The sequence below is a fragment of the Equus przewalskii genome, chromosome 13 (assembly GCF_037783145.1).
Source record: "Equus przewalskii isolate Varuska chromosome 13, EquPr2, whole genome shotgun sequence".
NCBI classification, from domain to species: domain Eukaryota; kingdom Metazoa; phylum Chordata; class Mammalia; order Perissodactyla; family Equidae; genus Equus; species Equus przewalskii.
The window spans coordinates 21,468,116-21,487,906 of NC_091843.1; the positions used below are offsets into that span (position 1 = coordinate 21,468,116).

The 19,791-nt window shown below is 41.2% G+C and overlaps 1 protein-coding gene across 3 annotated transcripts in view; it reads right to left on the reverse strand.

Annotated features, from left to right (window-relative positions):
* The window catches only part of SGCD (sarcoglycan delta), a 421,373-nt gene that overhangs the window by 110,134 nt on the left and 291,448 nt on the right, over positions 1 to 19,791 (reverse strand). The window lies entirely within an intron of this gene.

Consider the following 19,791-nt stretch of genomic DNA (forward strand, 5'->3'; position numbering starts at 1 on the left):
TAATGCATTATTTTCCTCGTGGGGTGGAGGGTTCTACGCCATGACTGTCTGTCCCTAACACTCCACATCACCAAAGCAAGGAGAACTGCTCTCTGGAGCCCACAAACAAGTCTTTCAAGAGAGATCATTATTCTTATACGACTCCACTTCAAATGCCTGCTCACTACGAAATGGAAATCCACACGGCAACAGAAACCAGTCAATTTCCACTACCAGACGAGAGTTGTGAAAGCGACTATGTTCAAAAGTGTCCTTCCGGTCTGAATTGGTGTAAGACACCGTTGAGGGCATTTAGCATCTCTCTCTCTCTGTTTAACAATCCAGGAGCAAGCATATTTTGTGAGCTTTTTGTAGCTTTTTTCTCTTTTCCTATAAACAGTGCCAGTGTCACACAGTAAAAAAAGCAGTGTCTATGAGGTCTGAATTATTCAGTGCCAAAGAGTATGTTCTTAGATGTTGAACTGATTATCTTTTAAAGGAAAAAAAAAAAAAAAACAAGTGTCGAAACCCAAATCTGCAGAGCTTTATAGTTCGATTCGGGTATTTGCTAAGTGTATTGTGTGCTGCTTTGTCAATCTAAGTGACAGTTAATCAATACTAATCTGATGCCAGTTGATTCTTCCCTTTCCCTAAACAGGATTAAGGTATACTATCTATGAAAATATTTTATTCCAGGCTGTAAATCTATGTGCTTTGACATAAACGCATTAGCATCTCTTTTTAAATGGAATGCACTGTGTATACAAGGAAATAAAGATGAATTACCAAGTTGTTCTGAAAAATGCCTTTCTAATCCATTATGAAAATGTTTCAGCTTCCAAGGCAGTAGTAAGTAGATCAGGAATTTCCCATTATTTTATATTGTGATCTATATCCCTGTCTCTGGGAGGACCTATTAAGTTAACACTCGGACGTACTGCCCTTCCTGCACAGGGGCAGGTGGATTTTTCATTTATTTTTTCCTCTCTTTGTTAGTTTGTTTATCCCTTCATTCCTCTCTTCAGTCAATAGTTATTTAGTGCCTGCTGTGGGTTAGGCAGTGTCCTAGGTATCAGAGATATAGTGGTGAACAACAGTAGTTATATCTACAGACCCCACAATTTGCCCTAGTATTTTCCAATTTGTCCACAGCCAACTGGGCTAATACAAACCTAGGATCAAGGCTTCCTATCTTCCATCTCAGCCTGTTCATACGCACCAGAGCTGTGTTAAAGCAACAATGATTGAATCTTTGAGTTTCACTTTACAGTTTATGGGGATTTTCATACATAGTTTTTAATTCCCATAAACATCTGCATGAAGGGAGATGAGATAAGTGACTCATTTAAAGTTGAGTATCTAACAAGTCCAGGACTACACCATACTACTAACATCTGATGGGCTGTGATGATATCTACCCCATAGACTGCTGGGAAGCTTCAATGAGAGAACACAGATAAAGCACTCAGAACAGTGCCTGGCACACAGTGAGAGTGTAACAAATGTTAACTGTGATGATGATATTCTTGCTTAGAAATGGACACAAACTGCTGTCAATTTGTCCATCCATGTGTTGGTCCATCCATCAGCCTATCCATTTTTTATCCATATATCATTTATTGTGTATCAAGCACTACATAAGATGCTGAAGATTCAGTGTGGAACAAGTCCATGCTTTCACACTGTTATCTTCTAGGGAAAGATGTTCGGTCTCTGAAATTTGTATCAGGTATCAGATTTCACAGACTGAATGATGAAAAAGTAACAGAACCATAGCCTAGACCAGGGACTGGCAAATTACAATCCAAGGGCCAAAGTTATCTCACCACCTGTTTTTATAAATAAAGGTTTATTAGAACACGGCCATACAGATTTGATTATGTATTGTCTGTGGCTGCTTTCCCACTACAGTGGCAGAGGTGAGTAGCTATGACAGAGATCCTGTGGTCCACAAACCTAAAATATTTACTATCTGGCTTTTTACAGAACAAAGAGCCCTGGCCTGGATAATTACATCTTTGCATGCTCTTAGCTGTTCTACCTTATCTCCCTTGGAATTGAAGAAATAAAAGGTGATGGTTTGCCTGTTTGGGCCAATCTGCTTGTTTATATCTGATGATATGCCCTAAATGTAGAAAAATACATTATGATTTTAATGTTACCATTTTCCTGGGGGAGTTCTTTCTATTGCCCTCTACAGGCGGCTGGATAACCTTGTGAATATACTCTTCCAAGGCATGAACTCACTCTTCTGTGATCCTACGGCTCTCTTGCTATTTATTGTCTCCTTGTTATGCCCCAAACGTTTTCAGCAATCCTTGGCTCCCTTATGATCTCATGCTTGGCCCAATTTTTTCCCATTATGTGACTCACTGGGCAGAGAACACCATTCTTGTGTTTCTTTGCTAGAATTCTTTTTTATCAGTATTACTTTGGCTTTTATTGCTCAAGTCTGTGCTGGTTGATACATTATCGGGCAGTTAGAATTTTTCTCTTTTAAATATTATTTGGCATCAGTGTTTTAAATATTCATTTAACTATTGGCTTCTAGGAAGTGTCCAAGATTCTAACGAAAACAATGATTGACTCTGACATTAAAATCCAGGCATTTTAACCACATTATGTCATTCAATCATACAACAACCCACAAGTTAGACACTATTATTATCTCCATTTGAAGATGAGGAAACTGAGGTTTTGAGAGAGGTAATTAATTTTTAAAATGATAAAAACTAGTTAATTTATTGAGAACTTAGTGTATCTGAGGAACTGTGGTAAGCTTTACATGGCTGGTCTTATTTGTCTGGGAAAGAAGTGCCGACCCCCACATTGTGCACAAAAGGCTCAGTGAGGTTGCTTACGACCCCACCTCAAGTAGGACTTGATACCTCAATTTGACTCAGATAGGAAGGTGTGTTCTGAGGCTCCCACTCAAAGCCTGTCATGTGGTCCATTCGTAAGGACACCTATCTCCTTCCTCTTCGTCCCACTTGAGTCAAACATGGCGCCTGCATGCAGCTCCCTTATGGAGTAAATGACTTTAAAATATTCTGGTTATTTCTTTTCTGTGGCTTAGTGATAAGAATGGCAGAGGGAGAAGACAAAAACTGTCATTGTGACGCCTTCTCCTCAACGTGAATCAGTTTTAAGCTCTCAAAGGATGTCTGATCCCAATTATTTCTTTACTATCACTTATTCTCTTATTTTAAAAACAAACCCTAGTCCAAGTTCTGATCAATAGTGGAAGATAAATATTGGAACTCCTGTACATTGAGAAATATATTCTCTAAATAAGAAGTTACCAATGGGTTACTGGAGTTGGCTAAAGACATTCCCAAGAGATACCCATTTACATCTTAAAATTCCAAGGTATTTCATACTCTACATTTTGATAACCAAACCAAGCCACTCTTGGCTTTTGCCACTTTATCTTGATAAGTGATGGGATGTAGTCTTTCCATATTGAAAATTTTGATTCTATATTGTACCAAGCAGTGATATAGCTTTAATTTTTAGTAGCGTGGATACTAGAACTTGGATTTTTAAACTCATTCTTCAGTTTTTTTCTATTACACATTGTAGCACAGGTATTGTTAATATGTTCCAACATTGGGGCTCTTATCTTGAATTTCCCACCAAACTTACTGGGTGATTCTAAGCCTTTTAACTGTTCTGGGCTTAGTTTCTGCATCTGTACAGTGGGCATAATCCACTGCTCAATCTATGGCTCAGGTTTATCATGAAGGCCAAAGGAGAGGTGAATGAGCTTTTGAACCTGCACAGCAAAATACAAACGCTAGTGACAAATGGTGCTACTCAGGGAATCTCCCTGGATTAAGTAAAGACTCCCTTTTAATTCTTAAAAATCGCCCCTTGATTAAGTAGGGCCTCTTAACAGCAGATTAGGAAGCTAAGTATAGATTAATTTATGATTTAAGGCAAGACTTCCATCTAGGCGTGTTAACTCTGTTTTTATAGGTTTTTATAGCTCTCTAAAAGTTCCACCCCAAGGTTCACTTTTAGGGACACCAGACACTAACAAATCAATAAGCCTAGTCTCATTTTTCTGAATCTTCTTACTCAGGCAATGCCTAAACTCCTTCCAGATTTTCATGACAAATGGAAACAGCTCAAAGAGAAGCCTCACTAAATGGATGAAGCTGACATTCCTCCTAATCCATTAGAGCAAGGGACTTTCAGAGACTCAGGGACCTCACAAAAATCATCCTCACATCAGGCAATTGATCACGACTTGAGGAATCATTTCAGGATTGGGCCAAATCAGCCTTAAAAGAAGAAAAGAAAATGCCACCGATTTTGGCACATCTCTGAATTTTAAAGAAAGAGATTCAACTATGAGATCACTCCTTTGTTACTGTAGTAGTCTACAAGGTGTGCTTGTAAGACTTAACACTCAACCTTTGCCATTTTAAATGCCCGGGGTGACAGGTGCAGCCCATCCTTTGCCCCAGTAAAAGTAGGTTCTTGTAACTGAGGAAACAACACTGGTTCTCAATGGAAAGGGGTGTGGGGGAAGCATCAAAAACAAGTGATGCGATAATTTAAATGGTATAAGGCAGTCCTTATACCCTTTAAAATACATATTAGGTGCTTAACAAATTCTAGTAATGTCATAAATGCCTTTTAAGGTTTATTTCAACTGCAAGATGCTATAAACAAGGTAAGAGATATCTACCCTATAGGACAGTCTACCCTATAGGACAGACTAGGCTGCTACACTGCTTACTTCACAGACAAAAATAAGCCATCACACTGCTCTGAATGGGAGGCAGAGATTCACACCTCTACTTGTGTCACTTCTGTTTTTCCCACTCCAAAGAGCCATCTCCTGCAGAGCTCCTGCCTTGAGTTCCTTGCTTCTGCCACTACTTTAAGGCCAAGCCTAAGGCTAGAGAGACAGCAGAGTCACGCCCGACCAGCATCTAACATTAATTTTGCACCTGCTGTGTGCACGGCCTGACATCTGGCACTATGGAGGGGGAAAGAATGTAACCTACAACCCCGAGAAATTGGAAAGAAGCAAACACAAGCTTCTGAGGGGACGGAGGGCACAGAACCAGAAGCACATGAGTTTCCTCACAGCGGGGCTTCACTCAGTGTTCTGTACCCCTCCTCTCTGGTCCAGGGCTTTTCAAACTTGGTATTATTAACATTTGGGGCCAGATAATTCTTTGCTGTGGGGACTGTCTTCTGCATTGTGGGATATTGAGCAACATCCGTGCCCTCTACCCATTAGATGTCAGTAGCAACACCTCCCCCACCACACACACACACACACAACTTTGAAGTTGTGACAATCAAAGATATCTCTAGATGTTGCCAAGTACCCTCTGGGGGGCAAAATTGCCCCAGTTGAGAATCATGTCTGATCCTAGCATGTTGTAACATCCTCCCCTACCAGCTCCAGGCTAACCTCATCCTTAGAATTTGATGATAGAGCTCCACGTGAAACAGGAGGCCCTTTCATCTGGTCCATGATGTTAAACACGGAATGATATAGACATACCTCAGGGTTTGGAATCATGTCTTATTGTTATATTCTAGCTGAATCCCCAGCTTAACACAGAGATTATACATAATAAGTGCTCACTAAGCACTCACGTTAGGACAGGACACCTCACAGACACCAGGGATTCAGAGATAGAATTCAATGGGTTTATGAACTTTGAAGGGGCAGATTTTACATCTTTATTTTCACTAATCTTTAGCTGAAATCTAGCATTTCCTGCGATTAAAATGTAGAAAATGGTCTGTAGTAATTATCACTCTGGGACTCTGTAAGCAATAGAAATCACAGATTATTTCAGATAAGGGTAAAGTTTTGCACTTATCTCAAACACATCGTTTACACTCAGCTACAGCTAGATCTTTTCAGATGTTTGTAAGAAAGTCAGACGTAATATTCTATCTCAAAATTGTGTTCGTTTGTTTTTTTTTGCTGAGCAAGACTTGCCCTGAGCTAACATCTGTTGCAAATCTTCCTCTTTTTGTTTTGCTTGAGAAACATTAGCCCTGAGCTAACATCTGTGCCAATCTTCCTCTGCTTTGTATGTGGGTCGCTGCCACAGCAGGCTGATGAGTGGCATAGGTCTGTGCAGGGAGCTGAACCTGCAAATCTGGGCTGCCAAAGTGGAGTGTGCTGAACTTAATCACTATGGCATAGGGCTGGCCCCACAAAATTGTTTTGTGTGTTGATAACTGTAAGTCATTGGTTTTCTTTGGTAATCTTGGGCATTTTGTATAATGGATTGAAAATATAATTCTGAGAGGGGGTTCATGGCACAAAAAAGGAGAAGAGCCCTGCTTCAGAATGCCCACCTAACATAAATATCAGGCAAACATCCGGAGATTACAGTCAATCTCTTACAACTTTCTGCATCATCCCAGTGGTGCTTGGGGGAGGGCCATACTCACAGCAGCGGCCTAATAACTACTAGTAAGAGGTGTAGGTGACTGATCTCATCTGTATCAAGGTGGGACATGAGGGCAGAAACACACACTAGCTGTGTACCCTTGGGTGAGCTGTTCTACCTCCACAGGCTTCAGTCTCTTAATCTCGAAGATGGAGATTTGGAGATTTCTTTCGCTTTTTTCCCCACCCTGAGTACCTTTAAGGGTAGTCTTGAGAATCGAATAAGATGACAGCAAAAAATGTGTGCAAGTATTCCAATCTAACTAAATGCTATCGTGCCGAGGGTAATTATATGTTCAGTCCTCTAGGAGTTCATTAGCTCACTTGTGATGTGTGGTAGCACAGACACTCTCCCAAACTGGCTTCTCACCCTTGTAGAATTGTTCTGTTTGAGAATCATGGAAGGAAAGAAGGAAAGGAGGGCAGGAAGAAGCTGGAGAGAGAAAGAGGAAAGGAGTCATGTTAAAAACCAGTCAATTCAGGACTGGCCCCGTGGTGTAGCAGTTAAGTTTGCACGCTCTGCTTTGGTGGCCTGGGGTTCACTGGTTCAGATCCTGGGCGTGAAACTACAGTCCGCTTATCAAGCCATGCTGTGGCAAGAGTCCCACATATAAAATAGAGAAAGATGGGCACAGATGTTAGCTCAGGGCTAACCTTCTTTGGGGATAAAAATAAAAACAAACCCAGCCAATTCAACTCCTATCCCATAATTCATTTTTTATCCTTTGACTGTTCCAGTGACAGAACTAAGTTTCTAAAGCAAAGTTCAGCCCCCAGGCTGTACCACAAGAGGAAGTGTGGTTTTCAATGTTATCTCCTTCCAACAGGAACAGCTTTGTCTGCTTCCCTTAACTTCGCCCATTGAAATTCTTCAAGGACTAACTCAAATCTCCACTTCTCAGTTAGGGCCTCTCCTTGGAATTTATGTGGCCCCAGCGCTGTGGGCCATTGTTAGAGTGCACACCCTTGTATGAGTTTCTCTGGTACATTTCTTATATCTCATACTCCAGCTTATGTTCCCAAAGACAGGAAGAGACCACACCTTGTAAATCCAAGGCCTGGCACCTTTCCTTACTCCACCAGAAATCTTTGATCAGAATTTGCTAAGGAGAAACATTTTCAGAGTCCTGGGAGGAAGAATCAGACCAGAGGAACTTGTTCAGGCTCTCTTGCAAGGATGCCCTCATTAAACATACAGCTGAAGCCCTAGAGCCTGAACACTCCCCAACAACCAGTCAGCTAGACAGATAGGAAGCCAAGAGGGAAAGTCATTTTCCTTGGCAGCCGAGATGCATTTAACAACCAAAGAAGAAAAGCACATTACCTTCCTCCATAGCTCATAGGCACCCTGCATATTGATTTCAAATCAGCTCTTTCCTTTGTTTGGTTAAATGCAATCTCTTCCACAAGCCTACAAGTACTTTAAATGTGCTTTGACCTCTGACCAGCTCCCATCAAGAACAACACACTGTGTTCAGAACTCACGGCCATGTTTGTGCTCTTTCCAGATGGGATAATCCTGACCTTCCTCATATGCTCAGCCTGTTTCCTTTGGGCTGAGAGTGAAAAAGAGCAACATGAGCTCTGAGAGCACTACCAGTCTTGTAGGGCAGGCTGCGTAAGTTTCTTTTGGGAATGTCTTTTTGAATTAAACCACGAAGCATAGACCTCATGGATACATTCAGTCCCATAATTAGTGGATTTGTGCAACCCCTTGCTGGCTGATCCTCCTCCCAGGATCCTGTAAATCACAACCAGATCTTGTCACTCCCCAGTTTGAAGCCCTTTGGTGTCTCCTCATTACCCTTAAATCTAAACACCTTAATATGATACACAGTGCCGACTATAGTATTACGGTTTTATAAGAGATTCATATACACATATCTCTATGATGATCCATGTATAGATAATATTTATCTACATATTTATACAACATATAATGTATATAAGCATAACATATACATATATATGTCATATGACGTATGTAACAATACATACACCACACACACATATGAAACATAGACTATAGAAATGTGTATGCATATTTGTAGCTATGTACGTGATATATGTTAAAAGCATAGGCTTTTTATGGTAAAATACTGAATTGCACACTTTAAATGGGTGAATTGTATATGTGAATTATATCTCAATAAAGGTGTCATAAAAAACAAACAAAATACAGGCTCTAGAGTCTGCTTATCTGGGTTTTCTTCTCACTTCTGCCATTTAACTTGCTACATAATCTTGGGGGAACTTGTGTCTCTATTTGTCAATTTGCTCATATGTAAAATGAGCATAATAATAAAACTTATCTCAGAGGGCTGTCGTGAGAAGTGCGTTAACACACATAAAGAGATTCGAACAGTACCCAGTATAGAGTGAGCATTTAATAAATGTTAACCATTGTAATTACGGCTGGTCCCTTTTCATGTCTGGGCCCTCTGCTTCTTGACCTCTACTCTCTGGCTGTGTAAAACTTTTCCAAAATGTCTTGCTTCCCCAGGACTTCGTACATGCTGTTGCACACACAGCCCTTCCAACTCCCTTTTCCTTGAGTTACTCCTGTTTATCCTTCTAGTCTCAACTTAATCGCCATTTCCTTCAGGAAGTTTCCCTTACTTGCAAAATTAGGTTAAAACCTCCTAATTTTGTTTCCATGACATCTTGTATTTCCCTGAGGATAAGACACATTCTTCTCACATAAATGTTGAAAATATCTGTCTTTCTTGCTTGGCTGTGGATTCCAAATAGGCAGGTGCCCAGGGGTCCCTTTGGTCAGTGAAGCAGTTGGCCAGAATAAGCGGTCAATTAATATTTGTTGAATGTATTGAATTCCTTTTTAAGTGAGAACTGCCTATATTATGGCTTAAATAATGCCAAGAACCTTCCTGTTGATGTTAATTCCTTTCTTTTTTGACCCATGAAAGTTCTTGCATCATAAATTACTTCTAAGGGTCTAACCATACTTGACTTTTCTCTGGCTTACAGCATCAAAATCATGTCAAATGTTCCCATTTACACTTCAGCCACATCCTGCACGGCACACTGCCAGGAGGGGAAAACCCCTAGGAGACTCTAGCAGAAACTGGAGATGTCTCCCTAAATCAGGCATTCAGGAAAGCAAGCAATTCCTTTTTACTCTATGCTGATAATGACAATCTTTTCTGAAAGATACATCCACATGTGCCTATTTGCTGAAAAAACAATGGCAGCTCATCCCACTTCCTCTGTCACACAGAGCTGTGCTCATGGTTCTGCTGATCTTGCGGTCTAGGAGGCTGGTGCTCACTCCACTGCATCTGCTAAGACAACCTCTACCCCCACCCCTTACACTTTCCCTCAGTTTTTCCTCCAGGAAATTTCTCTGGGCCACCTCTGTAGACCTGATCTTCAACGCCTGTTTCCAGCACACACTGCCAAGTCCTCTCGGCACAAACTGCAGCCAAGTGCTATCTTCTATTTTTTTATTTAACTTTTTAAGAAACATTTTCACTGCTGTTTACTATTTCACTAGGTATGTGCTTTGACACTTCTACTAGGCTATAATCTCTTTGAGATCAAGGGACTTTTATGCTGTGTCCTTACATCCTGCATTGAACTTTGGGGATAGTTGCAGAAATGGTGCTCAGTAGGAATTTGTAGAAGGAACAATAGTCATAGGCATCAATATTTTGGCCACTTATCACTGTGCCAAGTACTTTACATACTATATTATGTAGCTACTCATTACCCTCATTGTAAGGTGAGCAACCTGGGGCTTTCAGTGATTTAGAAACTTGCCCAACGCTGTCCCACTAGAGCCAAAAGTGGAAGCCAGCCACTCTGTCTCCAAACTCCACACCCATTTAACCATCCTGCTATCCTACACTATTGTCCCCAAGGGAAGAAACTTGGGCATTCACTTCTAACCCATGCCCGGAGAGTTCTGGATATCTTCTCCTCTCTCTCTCCCTATTTCTTTTGTTTGAATTCACCCTTGCACAGGGTAAGATGGGAGGGAAAGCATAACGAGTTAAAGAAAGTATTTTTAGCCCTCTTTTCTCCCACTCAAATAAGCAGAATTAAATTCAAGTCCCTCCAATAAAGGAGAATAAAGTTAATTTCCTTCCCTTTTCTGCACACTGAGAGTTTCTTATTCACACTGTCATCTCATTAAATTCCTAGCATCGCTGTGGAATACCAACATTCCCCTTGGCCTCTGCCGGGAAGAAAGAAAAAAAAATTCTGCTCAGGTGACTTTGGTTACATAAGAACATTCTGCAACAGCAAAGGTAATTAGTAAGAAGGAGACAGTACAGCCGGACTGTGTGGAAAGGCCCTTGACATTGAAGATGGTCTGGTAGAAGTTCATCTTCTCATTTGAAAATAGTCTGTTCTTGGTATTAACTGGCAAGAAGAAAACTTTAATGATAAAAATAAACCAACAGATGCCTGAAAGCACATTAGCTGTAGCTTGATAGAGAAATTAAAGCTGTGTCAGTTCCACAAACAAAAAAGCAAAACACATCCCTCCTTCGTTAAGTGCCGGAATCGGTTCTCTTCAAAGCAGCCAAATAGTGAACCTCATCAACTCTTTAATCGAACTAGAAAGCTGACAAATGTCCCCAACTGCCTTTTCTCCCCCTCCACCCAACCTTGCGCAACTGAGGGAGACAATGGCTGAGCAACTGGGGAGGTCTGCTGAGGCAATGCTGCTAGGACAAGCTGGCCACGTTTACACAGAACGATGAATCCGTCATGCTGATAGTAAATCACTTCCCGCTCTTGCCAAGGGGAAAAGTGTGTGGGGCCCAGCAGATGCCTTTTCTTCCTGCATCAGGAGTCAACCCCTAAGCTTGGGGGGAAAAAGCTGAACTGCGGCAGCTTATGATGCCTGAGCACATGGGTGGATGAGTGCATGGAACTAGGTGGCAGACTCACCCAGGCTTTTGGACTAGCTCTTTTTTATTTTTCGGAGAATTATGGAAGCTGTACTCCCAGTAGCATTTCAGATGAAACCCCATTATTATTTCTCTTTTGTTGAACTGTGCTTTTTCTCATTAAGTATCTCTGGTTTATTAAGGTTGAGGTTGTTCATCTGAGACTGTTTTATATTTGGCTTTCTCGCTACATTATTTATGGGAAATGTATCTTTATGATCTAATACATTATTCCTGTATTTCTGTAAATAATAAACTTTGGAATGAGGTGCCAGAGAAGAACTTTACAACTGCCAATTCTTTTTAAATAGTTGAATCCCCAGTACATTATCTCTGCTAATGATAACAGAGAGCAGAAGGAGGACAGTGGCAAGTTTCAGGTTCCTCTGATTTGTTACCCAAATGTTCTTATTAGATTGGTAAGCTCTCATCTCGGATCAATGTCTGAATTATTCAGTTTTCATGAGCACATAAGAGGAACTGTGCTCCACTTTCTACTATAATCCCTCAGTCTCTCCCATGCTTCCTTCCACTCACTGATGAGATACTTCAGAAAGGAAGAGAAAGAAGAGAAAGATGAAGGCAAAGGAAAAGGAAAAAGGAAAAAGGAGAGGTTGTTTATTTAGAACCTACTCACATCCTCCAAGTAATGTGTGTAACAAAGCCAATATCTCATGGCTGATAATTTGGCAGAACCCAGTTTAGTCACATCCTAAAACCTTCGGGTTCCTTCTCCCTGCCATGCTGAAAGGCAGAGTGGCTTGGGAAAAGCATAAGAATGTGGGATAGGGCCTTCAACTTCAGAGGATGCCTCCAGGGTAGTCATGGCCCCAGAAACCAGCCCTGGAGTCTCCTTGAGAGAAAGAAATGGGCTGGGGGCTGGGAGCTGTGTGGTTGCACTCTAGTTGATGAAATTCTCTAAGTTCTCGCTCCAGGACACCCTCTTGGGCCATCTCCTCTCTGGAGTCCATCTGTTCAGCCCATGTGGGTGACTTTCTGACTCCTCTGCTCAGTGGGGCATCTCTTGTGGGCTTTTTTGCTGGTGTTTCCCACCAGACCCATGCCCTCTTCCTTAGAGAGGTCCTTGGGCAGGAAGACTCAGAGCATCTAAAGCTGAACTATTCATCTCTGACCCCAAATCTACTGTTGTTCTTATACATTTCTGCTAATGACACCACAATTGCTTGACTGACAAGGTGCATGACGCCAGAGCCTCCCCGACTTCCGTCTCCTGACCCTCCACATCCAGTTGCCAAGTTTCATCAGTTCTACTTCAAGATGATCTTTCCCATTCATTCTCTCTTCTCTTTCTATCCTAGTTCAGGCCCTTATAAATCCTCAACAAAGGTGTTAAAATATTCTCTTAACCAAGGTGTAAGTTCTCCCTCCTTCCTTCTCTCTATACTATCAGATTGGTTATACAACATTCCAACATTCAAAAATCTTTCAATACTCTCATGCAACAAATAACTGAGCACTTACTATGTACTAGGCACTATTCTAGACCTGAAGAACAAAATTCCTGCTGTCATGAAGCTTACATACTGATGAGGAGGATAGGATGAGAATAAAGATATATACACACACTCTGTCATGTTGTGATGACTACTCTGAAGAGGAATAAAGCAGTGTAAAGGTACAGACCTGGAATCAACAAACTTTTTCTGTAAAGTGCCAAATGATAAATATTTTAGGCTTTGTGGGCCATATGATCTGTGTCAACTACTGAACTTTGATGTTATAGTGTGAAAGGAACAACAGACAATACAAATGAGCACGGCTGTGTTCCAATAACACATTATTTGCAAAACCAGGCAGTGATTTCAGCCTGATTTGGCCCACAGCCCATATTTGCCAACTCTTAGTATAGACATTGACAGCAGGAACATGCTCTTTTTATCAGATGGTCAAGGAAGACTTCTGTGATGAAGTGATATTTGAACCATAAAGGAAGAGGTCCTTTATGCATAGACTAGAAAAGAGGATTCTAAGCAGAGGGAAGAGTAAGTACAAGTGCTGAGAAGTGAAAACATGCTTGGTGGTGAAGCAAGGAGGCTAGTGGATCTGGAGCTCAGCAAGCAAGGGAGAAAACTTAACAGAGTATCTTTCATTAATATCTTTCACAATCCTGGGTTCCACTCTCTCATGTACAGCAGTCACGATTTTCCATGATCATACCTTTGATTATTTTAATGAATATTTGCTATTTTTCTTTGCTTTTCTTTGAGAAGTGACCCCACGATCTCACTCTCAATCATTTCCAACCTTAGCTCTAGCAGTGGGGCTCTGACTCAGGCCTTGCCAACCAGCATATTCCATCATCCTGGTCAAAATGGCTCGTTCAGGGATGGGCATATGGCCCAAGTCAGTCGAGTCAGAATAAAACCTTGGACTTCATTGGGTTTATATTAGGAAAGTAAGGACTCTTTCTGCTCACCAGCAGAGTAGAAGATAGAATACAAGATGAGAAAATAGAGCTGAGAGATGGCAAGGGAAAGAAAGAGACTGAATTTTTGTCACGTTTGAGCCACTACACTTAGTCTGAAGCTGGCTACCACTGAATTCTTCCATCACTCGAGGCAGTATCTTTCCCCACCTCTGGCTTTGAGTTTGATTTACATCATTTACAACCGACTGAGTCCTGTCTGATAAACATGTGATATTCCATTTACAAAGCAAGTGCTCTCCCTGTTTTTTCCCCCTGATCCATACTCAAGACCTAGTTCAAATGCTCCCTTCATTTAAGAAGCTTTCTAATCTCTCTTGTGGATACCACCCCACCACAGATGGATTCCATAATTCTATAGTTACTTTGTTTCTATCCCTTCTAAGCAGCTTTTTTCCTGCTTGGGCTCTCAGATTTCTGTATGTGTGTGTCATCTCCCTGATTAGACAGACAGCCCCCTGAGAGAGCAGGAACAGTGACATTCATCTCTGTATCTCCATGACACCATTATAGTGATACGGAGATATCATATACATATAGGTAAGTGTATATATATGATACACACAACATATTTAATGAATGAACACTACTAAGAACACCCCACTCTTTCCATCGTACTTATCAATTGCTAGGTTGCAGTAGAGAGTTTCATCAAAACCTAATTCAAAAGCCTAAATATATCATCTGATGTCATCCTAAAAAAGAAAAAGCATCAGACCACGTTTAAATTTCTATAAATCTTATGCTAATTTAAATGGCTTTAGATTTAATTAAAAATGTTTTTCAATTGATAATAATGTAACTCGGATAATTAGCATCAAGTGGCATCTAGAGGACATATTTAAAAAACTAATCAAGAGTATAAATAGACCTAATTAAGAATTAGAATAACGCTTCATAATTATGCTTTGTTTATAAATGCTGTAATGTCCAATTCATTGTTCAATGAAACTGGTCATTAACAAAAATCAAAATTATGTTTTCCCTGGTGTTTCCATGAAGATGCCTCTTAGATGTTTGTTGCCTGTTTTCTTGCTACTTTTTAAAGACCATTCCTATCCGATATTTAATAACTTGGTTCTGTAATTAAAGCTAAACTATATCATGCCTCATCTTGCACAGTAATTTTATAACTTTTTGGTAATTAAATGGATGGGCCTGATTACAAAGCTAAATTCTCTTGTGTCAGACCTAAATAGATACCTTTGTAATGTGAAAAACCCAAGGTTGGCAAAGACATTCCTGGTCATAAGAAGAAAGACCGGGTCTGGTCCCTGAATGAAAGCAAGGCCTTGAAAACTAGGGGAATGGCGGCCCCATATGGAGAATTCGGGAAGTGGGTTCTGGAGGGGCAGGGGATTTGGTAGGAGGCATAAGTTCAGCTGCAGGGATAAAGTGGAAGTGATGGAAAGACGTCCACGTGGAAAAGTCCAGGCTGTTGGGAATGTGGAACTAGAATTAAGAAGACAGTTCAAGGCAAATAGAGATTGGAGGGTCACCTGATAAGAGCAAACGTTGAAACTGTGTGTAAGTGTGGGATCTCCCCTAGAAATGTGAAAGGAGAAAAACAAGGCCTGAACCTTGGGGGAGTCCACCTGCGATGCCAAGTGTGAATACACGTCATTTATTAGGTGAAAGAAGAGTTAGTGAAAGAAGCAGAGGACCAATCAGAGATGCAGGAGAGCTGTGGGAATAGCAAGGTCTCTAGAAGCCAAATCGGAGAGGAATAGCTGGAAAACTTGCTCAGTTCTCTTTCATTCTCATGACGATGCCAACACGCTATGGAGTTCGGGGGAAGCTGAAGATTACTACGACAGAGTGTAGTGGGTAAGATGCCTGGATTCAGATCCTGACTCCATTAGTTTCTCTTGTGTAATTTTGCACAAGTTTTCATCACTCTGTGCCTCAGTTTGCTCCTGTCTATATGAAAGTGACAAGCCAGTGTCCTCTTCGTAAGGTTGTTGTGAGGATCAAATGCATTTATTCAGGTAAGTGATTCGTTCAGCATCTTGCACAGAGTAAGCCCTAAACGTACATTAACTATATGTATATTGTAGCTTTTCTGGAGGAAAGTGGTGAAAGCTGAGCCTGAATTCAACTGAAAGCTACCAGCAAAGTTGTGGCAAAATGATTTAGTTGTGATCGTCCTAGGTCAGTGGCTTCCAAACTTGAGTGAGCATCAGAATCTCCATGGAGGGCTGATTTAAACACCTTGTGCTGGGTCCCACCCTCAGCTGAGTTTCTGATTTACTAGGTCTGGGGTGCAGCTTGAGAGTTTCCATGACAACAAAAAGATCACAGCTGATGCTTCTCATCCAAAAGCCACACTTGCAAAACCACTGTCTTAGTAAGTGAAGGGAGAGACCCTACAATTTTGGGAATTCAACCCAGGCCTTCGATCTCTCTATTACCTAAGTCTAACTTGAGAACACACATGTTAGTAAGACCAGCCTTACATGCACCCAGGTGAAATGGGCACCGTAGTCCTTCCCAGCTTGTAAAGGTGTTTTCTATTCTGGCCCTAGCTGTGTACAGGAAATCCACTAGTCCAAACTTATCTCATATATGAATACTCTTATAAGTCCTAGCCAATTTCTGAGTAACTTCTTTCACGAACACACAAGGGCTGCATAAAATTTTAAGACTTGCTGGGTTTCCAGTGGACCAACAGAAACCATCACCAACACAACAGTTGGCATGTACTGAGTGCTGTGTGCCATGCACTGTGCTATTCACTCTGCATACATTGGATCATCCAGTTCTCCCCACCACTGTGAAAGTCAGGCATTAGTACACTATGTCACAGAGTAGAAGGAAGTCTAGAAGGGTGACATATCCAAAGGCCCTGGCTGATGAATGACAGAAACCAGGATTACAGGCCAGTGACAAGTATAAAACCTGTGCTCTCAGCCTTTCATCCACGTGGCTCTTGCCTGCTCTCTTTTCCCCGGGAAAGATGTGCATATGTGATAGATCAGCAACTACAGTCCACCTACATTGATGCCCCCATATCTTCTCCTGGAGAAAAGTTTCCTGATAGTTGAACCATTCTTTAGAGCTTCTAGTCCCTTTGCCATACTATTCAGGGTCCTTTGTGCTCAAGGTAGTCACTGTCCTGAAAACTGAATAGGTGGGTGTGGTTATTCAGAGGAGAATTTAAACAATGGAGTTAAGCTACAACATTCAAGAGGCATTATCTTCTTTTTTTCCTAAAGATTGGCACGTGAGCTAACAACTGTAGCCAATCTTCTTCATTGTTTTCTTTTCTCCTTCTCCCAAAAGCCCCCCAGTACATAGTTGTATGCTCTAGTTGTGATGCCTCTGGTTGTGCTATGTGGGACCCCATCTCATCATGGCCTGATGAGCGGTGCCATGTCCGCACCCAGGATCGGAACCGGCGAAACCCCGGGCCACCGAAGTGGAGCGCACGAACTTAACCACTTGGCCACGGGGCCAGGCCTGGCATTATCTTCTTAAACGTATTCCTTATTATTTTCTACTGCTTATTCCTTCTCAACTATCAGTTAAAATAACTGATTTATTTGCGTATGTTTCTTTATATTCATTTATTCTTACTTCCATTCTTGTTTTGTTCCTCTCTTTCTGTTTCGTATATGTGGAAACTAAAGCTTAGAGAGAAAAATAGACTTGGATAGGGTCACTCAGAACCTAAATGAGCAAGGATTCAAACCCAGATATGTTAGACTCCACTATGAAATATGCTCCCAGATTCAAACCTGCCAAGAGCTTGCACAGCTCAAAAAGACAAACTTCTCATTAAGCTGAAAATGAAACTGCCTAAACTTCCTGTTCCACACCATATGGCTGAAGCCCAGCTGACAGGAAGCTCATTTCTACAACACACTAGGCTGATTTCACTGAGTAGGTTGATGCGAGATTTGTGGGTGGTCATTTTCTAATCTTTTTAGCATTAGTAGCAATAGTGGTATTTATTATGCTTCCTTTCTAGATTTTTACATAAAAAAGCAAATGTTCCTAATGATGGAGAGAGACAGGTTTTATCCTAAATCATTCTCTATGTGAAATATCACAAGCACAAGCAACAATAACAACAAAAATATCCACCTGCCTTCAAGTGATCAAAAACTGCAAGAATCTTCCTGCCCTCAGTCTCGGTAATGGTGGGGTGAGGTGGGGGCAAGTTCTTAAAAGATACCATCAGAGAGTTTTGTACACTAAGATTAAATCAAAGTGTTGGGACATCTAAAATTATTCTGTACCTTTGCAAAGTCAGATTTTAAAGCAGTGAGGTGACTCACAAAGCGCCACAGAACTAATGGAAGTGCCAGACACCATTTGTACAAAACGATCTTGGCAGGAGATACCACCACTTTTTCCCCTGGGCAATTATTTTAGAGCTGGTATAGCAAGTACTCTTGAACAAGGGATAACCTGAAGTTTTTGTGGGTTTTTTTTTCCCTCTCCAAACTAGAACTAAGGTGGAAAGTAGCATTTCTACAAATAATAGAGAAAAATATTAATTGTGAGAGTTGGCAAAGTTCTTGGAATTAACATATTTACATGCAGCTCTGTGCATTGAGGGTAGAGCCACAGGCAAGCATTTCAACATCAGTCTGACCACGTACAGGCACTTGATCTTGGCAAGTTTCATCATCTTTTCAAGCCTCTGTTTACTCATCTGAAAATGGGACAAATTTGAGGAGGCAGCAAAGTACAGTGCTTTAAAGTGAAGCAGTCTGCATTGAAAAAACCTGGCTGGGAATCCCGGCTTTTACCCTTTACTATGGCTCAACACTTCCTAGGGCTCAGTTCTGTCATCTGCAAAATGGGGATGATAAAACTGGTGCCTACCTCATAAGGTGTTGGTGAGGTGTAAATGCAATAATGCATATAAAGCATGGTACCTGGACCATAGCAAGTGGTCATTAGACTTTTTTTTTCTTAAAGACTATCCACATAAGGGGTTTTAAAAATAAGTTCTAGGAGGTCTCCAAAGGACATAGAGGAGGAAAGAATGAAACTATACAGCTAAGACTCCAATCTCTGAACTCTCTCCTCCAAAGCCTCACCCATAACCCAGAGCAGTCTTGGTCTTTTATATATTCTACTTATTGGGGTTTGGTGTAAAATTCTATTTTTAAAAGTTTCTGTTGCTGAATTCAAAAAATTTCTGCTCTAGACAATTCTCATTTTACAAACAGAAAAAAGCAACGTCCTGATAGACAAAGGGAATTGTTCTAGATCATGCCATAAGTGAGCGCCTGACCAGAGTTTAGATTGCCCCTGGCTCGCCGCCCCTGCATCCTGTATTCTCACTTCCTTCGAGCCCCCTCAGCATGGTCACTTCCATCTTCTGACTCTGCTGAGCCTGATGCTGGTCACGATGAATCTGAAGCTTTGAAACTGATAGAAAGGAGCATAATGGGGCTAGTGAGAGTGATAGGGAAGTCAGGGTGGGAGAGAAGGCGAGGGTGACGAAATGTGTGTGTGTGTGTGTGTATGTGTGTGTTTGACTATGCCAGGCACTCAACGTCCACCAAGTTCTAGAGGCTGGTGGAATATCTAGATGAAGAAGATCTAGAACTCAGGCAAGACTCTAGGGCGGGGGATGGAGACCTAGGAGTCATCCAGTAAGGAAGTTAGATATGATCGTGTATTACACGACAGAGAAAGAGACAGCTAGACAGTTCAGACAAACTGACTGACTGACGGTGGAGGTGACAACCAGGAGGAGGACAGCAGTAATGGAGAAGAAAGAAGATGCAGAGTGCAATTAATGATGCAAAGAATAAATAATGATTTCAAGTAAAAATAACAATAATTTAAGATAACAGCTAGCACTTAGTGAACACTTTCTATTTTTTAGTCAACCTACTAACCACTTTACATAGATTATTTTGTTCAATCCTTCTGACAATCTTGGAATGTCAATACTTATATTACCTCCATTCTATAGATGAACAGACATAGGCACAGAGAGGTTAGATAACTTGCTTAAGGTCACATAGCTAGTGAAAGATAGAGATAGGGTT